The sequence below is a fragment of the Myotis davidii genome, unplaced genomic scaffold (assembly GCF_000327345.1).
Source record: "Myotis davidii unplaced genomic scaffold, ASM32734v1 scaffold573, whole genome shotgun sequence".
Lineage (NCBI taxonomy): Eukaryota > Metazoa > Chordata > Mammalia > Chiroptera > Vespertilionidae > Myotis > Myotis davidii.
Window position 1 is genome coordinate 209,888 of NW_006285997.1, and position 408 is coordinate 210,295.

At 57.8% G+C, this 408-nt stretch overlaps 1 protein-coding gene across 1 annotated transcript in view; it reads left to right on the forward strand.

The window, feature by feature from the left end:
- The window catches only part of EGFR (epidermal growth factor receptor), a 44,715-nt gene that overhangs the window by 34,778 nt on the left and 9,529 nt on the right, over positions 1 to 408 (forward strand). The window lies entirely within an intron of this gene.

The following is a 408-nucleotide window of genomic DNA, read 5'->3' on the forward strand; positions in this document are numbered from 1 at the left end:
GCAAATTCAATAGCCACGTGGTTTTCATGTGAAACACGTGAGCGAGCCCTGGCTGGTGTGGCTCAGTTGGTTGGGCGTTGCCCGGTGCACCAGGAGGTTTGGGGTTCGATTCCCGATCAGGGCACATGCCTGTATTGTGGGCATGCTCCCAGTAGGGGGCGTGCAGGAGACGGCCCATCCATGTTGTGCTCTCACATCCATGTTTCTCTCTCCTCCTTTCCTCTCTCTCAACAAATAAGTAAATAAATAAGCAAGCTATTCTTCAAAAACATAAATAAAGTGACAGAGAGGGTGGCAGACGGGCAGATCTGCATCGGCGGTGAGCCTGGGAGGTGCCTGGCGCTGGGAGCGCGTCCTGCGGGCCGGCCCTCCACCCAGCAGCCAGGTCTGGGCCCGGCGGCGCGGCTC